The 14,650-nt window shown below is 46.8% G+C and overlaps 1 pseudogene; it reads left to right on the forward strand.

Moving 5' to 3' along the window:
• The window catches only part of LOC146861344 (cytochrome P450 26A1-like), a 110,568-nt pseudogene that overhangs the window by 2,740 nt on the left and 93,178 nt on the right, over nucleotides 1-14,650 (forward strand).

The raw sequence follows: 14,650 nt of genomic DNA on the forward strand, positions 1-14,650 counted from the left end.
GAGTCTCTCACAAAAGGAAACCTTTTTCTGAATTTTTCTGCTTCTAAAAATACAAATAAGCATTTTTTTCTCTCTATGTTACTGTAAGTAACAATGGAAAACTGGGGGCCTTACTTATGTTTTAGAGTGCTTAGAAGATCCTTTAAGTTTTCATGCTCTAAATCTGGATAAATATGTGCTTTAGAGTATGAGCAAATGTCTATAAAATGACAAATGTTTTCACTGGAAGGCCTTAAAAAGTGGTTATTCAACGTGAGGAACGGTACAAATGACATTTTGAATGATATTTTGTACAATCCCAAAAAATCCATTTTCGAATGAAAAACGGCGACCTCGGACCTGAGAAACTTTCTCTGAATGGTCGGTAAGGATTAATTTTTATTCTTTCGACTGTAAATGGCTGTCGGATGTGAATAATCAGTTTTGGAACTAAAATAAGTGTGTTTAGTTATTTTCATGCTCGAAACTGGGCTAAATTACAAGCTTGTGAGTAGGAGGAAAAGTCGATAAAACTGGCACTTTTGGTCACTGGGAGGCCTTAAATAGTATTTATTCAACATAAGGTGTGATACAGTTGACATTTTGAATCATTTCTTGTACTGTCCCAAAAATAAATTTTCTGATGAAAACGATGACCACCCCAGACCTTAATACATTTCCACAAATGGTGATTATTTAAATTTTTGACTGTAAATGACTGTTGGATGTGAATCTTCACTTTTGGAAATAAAATAAGTATGTTTATAGTCGTTTCATGCTCAAAATCGGGAAAAATATATGCTTCTGAGTACCAGAAGAAGTCTATAAAATGTCAATTTTGGTCACTAGGAGGCCATAGAAAGTGGTTATTCAATATGAGGCACAATACAGTTGACATTTTGAATCATTTTTTGTACAGTCAATAAAATCAATTTTCTGATGAAAAACAATGATCCTGGACCTGAGGAACTTTCTCTGAATGGTCAGTAAAGGTTATTTTTTTATTATGTATTCTTTTGACTGTAAATGACTGTCGGTGTCATAAAAAGTACCTCCTGTGTATCACGCTGTCCTGAGGGTCGCGCAGTGTAATGCGGAAGACTGGAAACCTGAAAATGGGTTTCTAGAACTACATTTCTCATGATGCCGTAGGTACTTTCGATTCCTTTGATTCTCATTGGTGGAAGGATTGGCTGGGACCAGAAGGGGAATGGCCGCGCGTCCGGCCACTGCAGATTATTTCTTAGCAGTGAGTGGAAGCGGAGAGGCAGTGCAACTTGTAGTTTGGTTGAGCAGCGAGACGTGGTATGTGCTGGAGTACAATCTCGTGGGAGTTCGTGGTTGCGCGTTCTTCTGGGAAACAGTAAGGCTGCCTGCACTAAAACTATTCAATAGAGCTTATCTATCAATCCCTTGCCTGTGAACTTGATTTTGACATCCGAACGCGGAGGCGGCGTTTTACTTGTTTGATTGTTGACGGCAAGGTGGAGTTTGCCTCGTAAGCAGACAAAGAAGCCGTGTCTGAATTGGCTTCTCTCAGGGTGTGGCGATTAACTGTCTAATTGGAATTGACAATACTATCATTTTAGATAAGGAATGAAGGAGGGTGAAGTTTAACCTTCCATTTTCTGAGCATCTGATGTTGGAGGTGTTTGTTAAAAGATGCCATTACAAAGTTAAACTCTTGCTTGATGTTCTGGTGTGATTCAGAACTTTAAGGATACACTAAAGACATGTTTAGTTAAGCAATTCTCTGTTGTTCTAATTTTTGCCTATTAACAGGGGGTCAGGACCCAGAGGTATTCTTCTCTATCCCTGTGAAGCTGAGCTTAACTAAGTTGTTGGTAGGTACTTTTTCAGGTATTGAGGGCAGGCTAACATATTCCATGTCAGCTCTTATGTGATGATAATGTCAACATTTTCTGTTTAGGTATCCTTCACAGCTGCTCGCTTCCCATCCTTCCCTCGCTTGATCCGATCATCATTCTGTGTTATTTAAAATCAGAAGTGAAACGATCAAGAGGTGGACCAATTTTGAGCATCAAATCAGCTCTGAGGTATCTACAGGCTGACAGTTGGATGTGAATCATCACTTTTGGAACTAAAATAAGTGTGAATATAGTCATTTTCATGCTTGAAATAAGGGAAAATACAAGCTTCTGAGTAGGAGGAAAAGTATATAAAAATTGCAAATTTGTTCACAGGGAGGACTCAAAAGTGGCTATTCAACAAGAGGGGTGATACAATTGACATTTTGAATCATTTTTTGTACTGTCCAAAAGATACAATTTCTGATGAAAAATGATGACCCCGGACCTGAGGAGCTTTCTCCGCATGGTCAGTAAGGATGCATTTTTAATTTTTATTCTTTGGACTGTAAATGACTGTTGGATGTGAATTATCACTTTTGGAACTAAAATTAGTGTGTTTAGAGTCATATTCATGCCCCAAACCAAGCAAAGTACAAGCTTCTGACTAGGAGGAAAAGTCTTTAAAAATGGTAATTTTGGTCACTACGAAACCTTAAAAAGTGGTAATTCAATATTGCATTGTATTGTAATTGCATTTATATAGCGCTTACTACCCCTGACGAGGTGTTGAACTGCTGTTTTGGCAAGTAGCACGCTACCCTGGAACCCAAGAAGGATTAGTGTTGAATTTGTATAGTGAAATATAAAAGTAAGTTGAGTGGTGGATAGGTTAGTCAGTTATTTGGATACAGAAGGATAGCGGAGGGATAGAAAAGGTTTGCATTTATTTAGCGCTTGTTACCCCTGATGGAGTGTTGAAGCACTTTTTTTGGCGAGGAGCACGGTACTCCGGAACACATAAAGAATTAGTGGTGAATTAGTATAGTGACATATTAAAGTTATTTGAGTAATGGATGATAGGTAAGTCGGTTATTGAGGTAGCAGAGGGATAGAAGAGGGACAGAGCTTTTTCTGCGAGAAGCAGGCGAATCCAGAACCCATAAAGGATTAGTGGTGAATTAGTATAGTGACATATGAAATTTGATAAGTAGACATGTTAGACTGTTATTTTGATTGAAAAGGATAGTGGAGGGATGGAAGAGTGAAGGATATAGATTTTTGTTTTTGTTGGAACGTCATAGTGGGAGGTTTGGGAGGAGTAAAAAGGTATGTGGAGGAGAAGAGTCAGAGGGAAGAGTTTAGGAAGGCTTGTTTTGGGGGATCAGTATAGTAAAAAGAGGTGTCAGATGGTGCAAGGAGGGGTAGAGTACGGAAGAGTCTAGAAAGGGCTTTAGTAGTGGCATGGGGTTTGAGATGAATGAGAGAGTGGATGTAAAGGATATATTGATAGAGCTATAGGGTGTGAAATAGGGTAGTGCATTGGAAAGACTAGTAGAAAGAGGTTTGAGATGAGTCCGAGTTGTGGTAGAAGATATATTGAGAGAGGTATAGGGTGAGAAATAGGGTAGTGTATTGGATATGCTGAATTAGAAGATGAGGCGTGATCCAGTTGATATTTTGAATCATTTTTTGTACAGTCCAAAAAATCAATTTTTAATGATAAACGAAGACCGCAGACTGGTTGAACTTTCTCCAGATGGTCAGTACTGGTGAGTTTTTTCATGTTTTATCCTTTGTCTCCAAATGAACGTTGCATGTGAATGATCACTTTTGGAACTAAAAAAAGTTTGTTTTGAGTCATTTCCTGCTCGAAATTCATCAAAAAAGAAGCTTCTGAGTAAGAGGAAAAGTCTGTAAAAATGGCAATGATCCAATTGACATTTTGAATCATGTTTTGTACAGTCCAAAAAAATCAATTTTTTTATGAAAAACCCGTGACCTGTCGAACTTCCTCCAGATGGTCAATAATGGTGATTTTGAATGTTTATTTTTTTGACTGTAAATGACTATTGCATGTAAATTATCAATTTTGGATCTAAAACAAGTATGTTTAGAGTCATTTTCCTGCCTGAAATTGGTCAAAATAGAAGCTTCTGAGTAGGAGGCAATAGTTTCAATTGCAGAACTAGTATAGAACAATCCCTAAGCTGGCAAACTTTGTCTAACATGTCCAGAGGCCTTGTAAAGAAGAGACAAAATGATTAATATCCCTATATTAACAAAGCAAAAGCATACATGTTTGATGGTAACCTGTGCTACGAGTCCCTTCCTACCCTAAAGCGCGTGTGTAATCACGGTAAAACACACACACCCTTCTGTGTGACTGTTGTGTTGCTACAGCACATAGCCTGTTTTGGACTCTGTTTACTGCATTCCAAACCTCCTTGTCTGTCATGGGTCAACCTCGAATTGCCCTGGTCCCACGGGTGGCCAGAGCAAGAGGGGTGAAAGTCGTTTTATTTCTGTTTATCAAAATGTGCCAAGTTACAATGACATCACATTCTAGGCACTGCAGCTCGAAGAACAGAAAGGTAGTACAGATTTATTATCGGACAGATGGTACTCAATGGAAATATACAAATCGCGATTAAGATGACTACTTTTGGAAACTAAGAAGTTCGAATCCGACGGGGTCTATTTTGCTGTTTAGCCTTTCAATGTTGACGATTATGATACAATTACATTTGGTAAAAACTAACTTAAGTAATTTAATCTGTTGCACCCAATAACTAGAACTGTGGCAGTGTGTGCCATCCATGCTAAAAAACCGTTTTATTGTGCGGTCTCACCCTTGTTTCTGTAGTTCAAAATGAAAGGGGTTTGTTTCTGACTAGGGATTGCCAATATTAAAGAATGTCTGCTTGCGTCGATTTTTATCTATGCTTATAATTGTTAACAGTCATACTTATTTTCCCTCCAGGTACTAAAATGTTCTCGTATGCAGCAGTGCTGCACTTTGTGCTCCGCCCTCACCCAGAAGCGGAAGAATTTTTTGCCGGCACAGCTAGAGCTGCGGACCAGCTGTTGTGGTCGTTCTTGGCTCTTCCTTCCATCTGCTGTAGCTATGGCCGTCAATAACTCATCCGATCCGTGAAGGGCCAACAAGATCCTACCGTGAGTTAAAAAAAATTCATGGTAAATCTTTGGGTTGGGTGTTCCTCAGGGTTGTATGGCAGGCATATGTAGCTTGGCATATTTGAGTCGTGGGGACCCAAGCACAAAGGTGCATTTGTAGAGCAAAGCAGACACAGATGTCATGTGAAGGGTGTGTGGGGGCTGAGGCTGTGATGCCAGGTGCCTCACCTCTGGGGGGCCAGGAAGGGAATGCAGATAATATGAAAGGTGATGCCACGTGAGTGGGAAGCAGCCCCCACAGGAATCGAGGGACTACAGCGATATTTTGACTAATGAAGTTCTAATTGAGCCCTGGAGGTTTCCCTGTAGGAAGGCCAAAGTAAGATAATTTGTAAAGCACCAACTATGTGCTGTGTGGTTTTATTGATATAAATTACAGTAGCTATTGATCGACTTTAAAAGGATAAATGGCAGAGCCTCTTTACAGCAGTTTACACCTTGATGCGAAACTGTGGCTTATAATTTACCCAGAGGCCTCAACAGTGTCCTAAACCCACCATCAGCAGCTTATCTGAAACTCCGCTCCACGGTGGAAGTGGAGTTTTATTGGAAACTCCGCATTGCAGACAAAAATGCGGAGTTCCCGAATTCCGCAAACTCTGTGAGCGGAGTGAATTTCTCCACCCGGGGTTATTCAACATGATGCATGATCCAATTGATATTTTGAATCATTTTTTGTATAGTCCAAAAAAGTTTCTGATGTAAAACGATGACCGTGGACCTGTCGAACTTTCTCCAGATGGTTAGTAATGGTGATTTTTTAATGATTAATCTTTTGACTATAAATGACTATTGCATGTAAATTATCAATTTTGGAACTAAAATAAGTATGTTTAGAGTAATTCTCCTGCCCAAAATCGGTCAAAATCAAAGCTTCAGAGTAGGAAAAAACACCTGCAAAAATGGCAATTTTGGTCGATGTGAAGCTTTAAAACGTTATTCAACATGAGACATGATCCAGTTTACATTTCGAATCATTTTTTGTAGAGTCCCAAAAAATCAGTTTTCTGATGAAACACGATGACCCCGGCTGACCTCTTGAACATCTCCAGGTGGTCAGTAACGGTGATTTCTTAATGTTTAATCTTTTCACTGTAAATGGCTATTGCATGTAAATGATCAATTTTGGATCTAAAATACTTATGTTTAGAGTCATTTTCCTGCCTATATTTGATCAAAATAGAAGCTTCTGAGTAGGAGGAAAAGTGTGTAAAAATGGCAATTTGTGACTGTGAGGCTTTAAAAAGTGGTTATTCAACATGAGGCATGATCCATTTGACATTTTGAATCAATTTTTGTACTGTTCAAAAAATAAAGTTTCTGAAGAAAAACGATGACCCTAACCTGTCGAACCTTCTTCAGAAGGTCAGTAATGGTGATTTTTTTCATGTCTAATCTTTTGTCTCTAAATGAGCGTTGGATGTGAATTTTCCCTTTTGGAACTAAAATAAGTATGTTTAGTCATTTTCCTGCCCGCTGTTGGTCAAAATAGAAGCCTCTGAGTAGGAGTAGAAGTCTGTAAGAATGGCAATTTTGGTCACTGTGAGGCTTTAAAAACTGATTATTCACATATCAGACCTCTGCTTATGTTTCAGGGCCCCCAGATTTTTGTCAATTTCTGTAGGCATCCTCTACTTTCATAAAACATTCTCTGCCTGCATGCTCCAATCCATATCGGATTCCCAATCAGATAACTTTAGTTTCGTCAATCCTTTCCATGATCTAACGATATTTCGTTTTGGGACCATACATCCAAGGGATACCCACACCCTCTCAGTTCTGGAAAAATCGGTAGCCTCCCAGATGTTAAGCAAACAGAATCTGAAAGAGACACGTTAGTGATAGATTCCTTACCTTAGAATATCCCCAGGCGTCAGACTGAATCCGGAATGTTTTTGTCAGCAGTACCCCTGCGTGTCGGTAGGCGTCGTGTACGTCGTTGGCGCCGTAGTCACCGAGATGACGTCATCGGAGCTACTTAGACGTGCCCACGCGCGCTGACGTCAGTTCTTTCTTTTTCTTGCATATCCGAGAGAGGGGTACTCCTAGTCAATAAAATTGACTTGTTTATGAGACTTGTATCTTGTTTTTGTCGACAATTCGACTTCTGGTGCAGTGGGGATGCCCAGGTTTAAGACCTGTTGGGACTGCCGCCGGACCATGTCAGTGATGGACCCGCTCAACATGTGTCTCTTCTGCTTGGGGCACGCCATCTCCCCGAGACGTGCCCTGATTGTCGGGCCATGGTGCAGACGACTTGCGGGAGCGATCCTGGTCGTTGTTGGAGGCCCGGCACTCTGTACCATGCCACTCAAGGTCCAACTCCTGTGGGAGGTCGAGGGATCGCCGGCGCAGCCAACACAATCGTTCATCGGAATCGGGGACAGATAAGTCACAAGGGCCATTAAAGGTCGAAGGAGCAGCGTCGCTCTTCGCCTACACCTCACTGGTCGCGGGACTCGTGGAGGGGGCGGGTGGTCACTCCACCGCGGCTCCTTTGGGGCCTCCGTTGTTGCCTGCGGCTTCCCCGCATTGTTGGGGACCATACGTGCCTCCGGAAGAAGTACAGGTACTTCTGTCGGCCATGGGCGTTTCTTTGTCCCATCGGGTCCCTTCGGAGCACCTTTGGGCCCCGCGGACCCCTTGGGTAGTTCTGCCCCCGTGCCGCCGCCTTTAACCCCAGTTACGCCGGCAAGATACCCTGTGGCTGATTGGCTCCGGCCTAGTCGCTACCGCCGTTGGCTCCGGCCTCGTCGCTACTGCCGTTGGCTCCGGCCTCGGAGCTGCGGTGGGCTCCGGCCTCGGAGCTGCGGTGGGCTCCGGCCTCGGAGCTGCCGTTGGCTCCGGCCTCGGTGCTGCCATTGGCTCCGGCCTCGGCACCGCCGTTGGCTCCGGCCTCGGTGCCGCCGTTAGTTCCAGCCTCTGCACAGCCGTTGTCTCCGGCTTCGGCGCCGCCGTCGGTTTCGGCCTCGGCACAGCGGTCGGCTCCAGCCTCAGCACAGCTGTCTGCTCCAGCCTTGGCGCAGCTGTTGACTCCTGCCTCGGCACCGCCGTTGGCTCCGGCAGTAGCACTGCCGGGAGCCTCGGTGCGACAGTTGGCTCCAGCCTCAGCGCCACCTTCGGATCCGGCATCGGCTCCGGACTCGGCGCCACCTTCGGATCCAGCATCACTGCCGGTCACGGCGTCGTTGCCTCCAGGGATGGATTATATCGAGCCTGCCTTGTCCTGCCTCCGATTACTATTCCTGACCAAAGGAGGATATTTGGAGCGGTCTGAGGACCTTCTCGCAGCTCGCTGTGAGGATGATCTACACTAGATTGACGTTATGGAGGATCCCAACAAGCTGGAATTGTCTCCACACCCTGACACACTGTCCCCCTCTTCCGTAGCCACAGAGGTGGTGGGTTCATTCTGTGATATGGCCTAAGGGAGGCTCCTAACCTGAGATTCCCTAGTGTGCCTATCAGGGCAAATCTCCACACTGCAGTACTTCAGCAGCGGCCTCCTCTACAGAGCTGCTTCTACCCTTCAATAACGCACTTTAAAAGTCACACAGGGGCGCCTTTGCATGCAAGACAACCCCAGTTTCATCGCGAAGCACCTACCGCCAGAGTATCTAGTGGTCCAGGGTTCTGCTTTCCCAAGGGCCTTTTGGCCCTCTATTCCGACTCTGTGTGGGACACGGTGGTGCAGGTGTTCCCACAGTGTCTAGCGGAGGCTTGGAAGGTGCTCTCTCATGCAATTGCCAGGGGCAAAGATGTGGCGGGATTCACCAACCATTATGCTCTTGACCCCACATCCTCCATGGGCAGAGCAATTTATATAACAGCAGGGTGGGTCCCAGGGCTAGCGGGCAGATCAGTCAACCGCCACCCCTACCACCGCTGCCTCAAAACTTTCCTAGTCTGCTGTTTCAGTCCACTGTTTCAGGCCCACCGCCCGCCAGGGGGCAGCTGGATTCGCCATCACCTCCCCCACAGGCGCACCATCACTTTACACAGGTGGGTTCTGTAAACGGTCCGAGTGGGCTACTCCTCCCCTTCGAGACCACTCCACCTGTTCTGCCACGTCAGTGCCACCACATGTCGGGGGATCACTTGACACTTTGCAAAAAGGAAGTTGCGGCACCCTTGGCATAGGGGGCCATCGTGTGTGTTTTAGACCTTCGGAACGTCAATTGTTTCCTAGATCCGCAAGACTGGCTTGCCACGAGCACTTTCAGTTCACCGGGCTCCCCTTTGGGCCTTACCAGCGCCCCTCGTGTGTTCACGAAAGTGATGGCGGTGGTCGCAGCTCGTCTGCGCAGATCAGAGGTTTCAGTCCTCCCCTATCTCGACGACTGGTTGTTGAAGGGGGGCTCGCCCCAGGCGGTCGTCTCCCACCTCCAGCCTACGGCCAACCTCCTGCATTTGCTGGAGTTCTCCATCTACATGCCGAAGTCGCATCTGATTCCCTCTCGGAAACTCCTCTTCATCGGAGCAGTTCTGGACTCGGCACACTTTCGGGTTATCCTCCCGAACAGCGTGTCCGGGACGCTCAGGCTATGATTCCGATCTTTCAGCCCTTGTCCTGGGTTTCGGTCAGGAAGACACTGAGGCTGCTGGGCCTCATGGCCTCCTACATTCTGCTGACCAATCGTGCCAGATGGCATATGCGGGCTCTGCAGTGGAACCTGAAGTTCCAGTGGGCACAGCATCAGGTACGCCTGTCCGGCAATGTCCAGATCTCGGAGGGCGCTGCACGAAACTTGCAGTAGTGGTTTCCTGACCAGCGTTGGGTTAGCGGCAGGTCCCTCTCCCTTCCCCAGCTGGAGCACACAGTGGGGACGGACGCTTCCCTCATGGGCTGGAGCAGCCACATGGGGGAGGCAGAGATCAGGGGTCTCTGGTCTCCGGCGGAGTTCAAGCTCTATATCAATCTTTTGGAGCTCAGGGCGATCCTACTTGCACTGAATCATTCCTTCCCTCTGTCAAGGGGAGAGTAGTGCAGGTGTTCACAGACAAAAACCACCGCCATGTGGTACTACAACAAGCAAGGCATGGACCCTATGTCAAGAGGTTCTGCGTCTCTGGACATGGCTGGAACATCAGGGCATTTTCCTGGTGGTTCACCACTTGGCAGGTCCTTTGAACGCCAGGGCGGACGCACTCAGCCGTTTGTGCATAATGGATCATGAATGGCGTCTTCACTCGGAGGTGGCGCAAGGTCTCTTCACCTGTGGGGAGAACCTTGGTTAGATCTATTCGCCGCCGAGGAGACAGCGCAATGTCTGCAGTTCTGCACGTTGGAGTTTCCAAGGCGGCCCTTGCTCGGTGACGCTTTTCGTTGAGAGTGGAGTTGCGGTCTGTTATACGCCTTTCCGCCTATACCACTTCTACCCAAAGTGCTTAAGAGGTTCAGGCGTGATCAGGCCCAAGCCATTCTAGTGGCACCGGACTGGGCTTTATGGGGTAGGTATCCCAAGCTACTCCTTATGAGCATGGATCCCACAATCCGACTGTCTCTTCGGAAGGATCTCCTATCGCAGCACCAAGGGACGGTCCTCCACCCGAACCTGTCCAGCCTCCACCTCCTTGCGTGGAGATTAAGCGGCGACAGTTGATTCCATTTGACTTACCTCCTGAAGTCTGTAATGTGATTCTAGCAGCCAGGCGTCCCTCAAATAAAACTGTATACGCCTGTCAGTGGAACAAGATGGTGGCATGGTGCACAGCGAAAGCTGTAGATCCCCTTTCTGCCCCTCTTTCTGAGGTCCTATTGTTCTTTCTCTCTTTGGCCCAGCAGAGCTCTGCTCTGGGCACTATCAAGGGCTATCTTTCTGCTCTTTCAGCCTTTCTCAGGCTGCCTGTTCAGCCCTCTCTTTTCAAGTCCCCTGTTTTCAATAGATTTCTCAAAGGCATTACTCAACTTTTCCCTCCTATTCCTTTTGTGAGGCCTCAGTGGGACTTGAACCTGGTTCTCACATACTTACTGTGCGCTCCCTTTGAGCCTCTTCATAACTGTTCTTTATGGTTCTTAACTTTAAATACTGTATTCCTGGTGGCTATCACCTCCGCTAGGCGTGTGAGTGAGCTCCAGGAACTGTTGTGTAAACCTCCTTTCCTGACGGTTCATCTGGACAAGGTTGTGCTTCAGCCACGTCCCTCCTTTCTACCAAAAGTAGTCACTGCCTTTCCTCTGGGGCAAACTGTCTCTCTGCCCACTTTCCTTCCGCCTCCGCGCCCTTCCAGAGAGGAAGTGAGGCTCCACCGTCTGGACCAAACGTGCGCTTTCATTCTACCTCGACCGCACACAGCCATTCCGGGTGGATGACCAGCTCTTGTTGGCTACGTGAGCACCAAGAAAGGCCGGGCTGTGCACTAGAGCACTATCTCCCGCTGGGTTGTCTTGTGTATTCAAGCCTGTTACTATTTGGTTACAAAGGAGCCTCCAGTAGGGTTGCGTGCCCATTCGACCAGGGCGACGGTGGCTACTACAGCATTGGGATGCGGTGTCCCACTGCGTGACATCTGTCAGGCGACCACGTGGGCCTCACTGCACACTTTCACTAAGCTCTATTGCTTTGACAGTCAAGTCCGGAGAGACGGCTTCTTTGGCCGTTCGGTTCTCCGTGACTTTCTAGTGTAATCTCACTTTGCAGACCCACCACCGGGGTGGGTATTGCTTGGGTATGTATTCTAAGGTAAGGAATGTATCACTAACGTGTCTCTTTCGGATGCACAAGTTACTTACTCGTGTAAAGATATATCTGTAGGAGACATTAGTTAGTGATAGATTCCTTACCGCCCGCCCATCCTCCCCCGTTCTGCGAACTGGTCTCTAAATTTGAGGTCATCCCTTTCAGGGCCCTACTTTTAATGCACCAGTAGTCGGTCTCTGGCATGGCTCTCCGTTTCTGGCACGGAAAGTCGTGTACAAAACTGACGTCAGCACGCGTGGGCATGTCTAAGTAGCTCAGATGACATAATCTCAGTGACTACAACGGCAACGACGTACACGGAGCCGCCCGACAACGCCTACCGACGCACAGGGGTACTGCTGACGCCTGGGGATATTCTAAGGTAAGGAATCTATCACTAACTAATGTCTCTTACAGATATATTGTTACACAAATAAGTAACTTGTGGGGTGGGGTGAGACTTCGATAGACTTATGACAAATTAAAGACAGCGCTGACGTGACCTCCCCCAGTACGTCTGAAGATCTGGGCATTCCCACCACTGGTGGATGTGAGTGCCATTTAGAATACAACCTCTGGGACAAAAGAGGGAGCTTTGTATCCCCATTTAACCAGAACTGAGCTAGTATAGTAGGCTCTGAGTAGTAGTTTAAGTTGGATGAGTTTAAAGCAGGATGGTATAGCCACCTCGCGAAGAGAGGCCAGGGCCTCCTGCCATTCTTCATCATCGATATCTCCCACATTATCCACCCATTTGGTACAAAGCTTTTCTAAAGGATCAGGCCTATTGTTAAGTATTTTGCGGTATGTCAGTGAAATGGCTTTGTCTTGGAGGTAGGCATCTAGGAGTCCGTCTTCCAACGGGGAAGAGACTGGCAGGTCGGTTCCCTTGGGTATTGCTTTTTGTAATACACTTCAGGCCAGAAGGTAACAAAACGTTTCCCCGCTGTGCAATTGATAATCGGGCTGGAGGTCGCTAAACGGGGACACCCTTCCTCATGCCCACAGATCGCCCACCTTTGAGAAGCCTATTAATTCCTATTGAGCAAATCCCGGTCGTTTTGATAGTACGCCCAGCTGGTGTATGTCAAGCAATAGGGTAGCTTGTGTTATCTTATTTTTCCATCCCGGGGCGGACGTTGCGGTGTGCCATGTAGCAATTGTGGTAGAGGTTGGAGTGTGTGATGGTGTATGTTTCTTCCCTCCATAAAGGGCCCTACTATAGCTACCGGGGAGCATGTTGTGCCTATACATTCGATATGCGGGGTCCGTGCCAGGGCAATGGACCCAGTGGTTGAGGACCAGTAGCTGTGAGGCCCAATAATAGTTTTTAATCGTACCAACTTTTTGTGAGTTTAGCCAAAGCTATACGGGGGTACCGTTATTCCACAGCAAGCCACTTGCCTCCGACTCGATGGCGATAAAGTAATGTGGAGGAACCAGGTAAGGCATGTTTTGTAACACATACAAAAAGCGGGTGAGGGCCATCATTTTGCAGAGAGCGGCCCTGCCCAGCTGAGATAGGGGCAGTGTTTTCCAATGTTGCCCGTCAGTACGAAAGCGACGCAGAGGAGGTGCGAGATTATGGTCATGGAATATCGTAGGATTGATTGTAACATATATACCCAAGTATAGAAAACCCTTGGTAACTATTCTGGCCTCACAACCAGTCGGTAGGACTGGGCACCCTCCACTGAACATAAACAAGGGATTTAGCCCAGTTAATAATATAACCCGAGTATTTCTGGAATAGGGCAAATATATGTAAAAAGCGAGGAATGGATAATCCAGGCCTAGCTAAATAGGGCAAAATGTCATCAGCTTAGAGGGAAATGTTGTCATTCCAATCCGCCGTCCAGTTAAGGCCTCTAATGAGGGGTTCTCCCCTAATCCAAATGGCCAGAGGCTCCAAGGCCAGGGCAAAAAGCTAGGGAGAAAGGGGGCACCCCTGTTTCGTCCCCTTCTGTAATACAAATACTTCGGAGCGTCCCCCATTTACTATAATGCGTGCCTGCGGTGCCGAGTAAAGGAGTCTCACCCAAGATAAAAACTTAGGACCAAATACGTACCTTTCAAGTGTTGCGAATAAAAAGGGCAATTCAATCATGTCGAAAGCCATTTTGGCATCTAGTGACATAATCACTGTGTCTTCCTGAATTATGGACGCCCGACCTAGTACCTCATAGAGGCGCCGAAGGTTGAGGGCGGTGTTTCTAGCAGGCATAATTCGGAATTGGACAGAGTGGATCAATTTATGAAGGAAAGGTGTGAGACGTCGGGCAAGGATTTTGATAGTATTTTCACTTCAGGTTCTGAAAGGGAGATCGCCCTGCACGTGCTGCACCGCTCAGGAGATTTGCCCTTTTTATGTATCACAACTATATTGGCAATTCCCTGCGTTTCAGGCAGCACCAACCTGAATTGCACTTTCCTCGTACATCCGTTTAAAATAAGGGGCGATCGTAGAGGCATTCGATTTATAGAGTTCGATTGGGAGGCTTCTAGGGAATTACCGGATTGCAAGGTACTAATTGCCTTGGATACCTCTTCAGTTGTCAGGCCAGCATCTAGGTCCTGTACATTCTGTGGTTCCAGGATGGGTTTTCCCAGAGCGGACAATAATTCTGCTGGGTCAGTGTGGGAGGAGGACGTGGAGGAGGTATACACCCGCCCAAAGTGGCCCGCGAATGCGTCGGCAATCCCCAACCTGTCCTGTCGTTTTGGGCCACCTGGACAGACGATCTCCACCACCCACCTGTTTGCTATGTTGTGTTTACCTAACCAGGCCAGCAGCTTCCTAGCCTTGTCGCCAATATTGTAAATCAGATGTTGCGTGGCCCGGTAGTGTGCCTTAGCTGCGTCCTCGGCGATGTTCCTATACTCGGTTTGCTTGATGCGCAATTTATGTGCGTCAACAGGAGTATCTGATATCGTTAGGCTGCGTTCAAGAAGGGCAATCTCTGCCTCCTCAAGTCACCTCCGCTG

Source organism: Triturus cristatus, chromosome 3_1, assembly GCF_964204655.1.
Source record: "Triturus cristatus chromosome 3_1, aTriCri1.1, whole genome shotgun sequence".
Taxonomy (NCBI): domain Eukaryota; kingdom Metazoa; phylum Chordata; class Amphibia; order Caudata; family Salamandridae; genus Triturus; species Triturus cristatus.